A 277-nucleotide genomic window follows, 5' to 3' on the forward strand; every position below is an offset into this window, starting at 1 on the left:
TGGAGTCGTATTTGGGGACACTTCCTCGCCATGCTTGGCTATAAGGACCCTGTTAAGGACGGCCGAAGACTCAAATTGTTCCGACGACATTAAATCACGAATCAGAAATCAGTTCTATGTTGATGACTATCTGGACAGTTTCGAAGATCAGGATCGAGCAGTCACATCCTGTCTGGAAGTACGACGAGTTGTGGCTGAGGGAAATTTCAATCTACGGGACTGGAAATCCAACCACAACACGGTAGCCCTTGCCGTCGGAGGTTCATCGACTCCACTA

The sequence above is a fragment of the Tigriopus californicus genome, chromosome 2 (genome assembly GCF_007210705.1).
Source record: "Tigriopus californicus strain San Diego chromosome 2, Tcal_SD_v2.1, whole genome shotgun sequence".
Taxonomy (NCBI): domain Eukaryota; kingdom Metazoa; phylum Arthropoda; class Copepoda; order Harpacticoida; family Harpacticidae; genus Tigriopus; species Tigriopus californicus.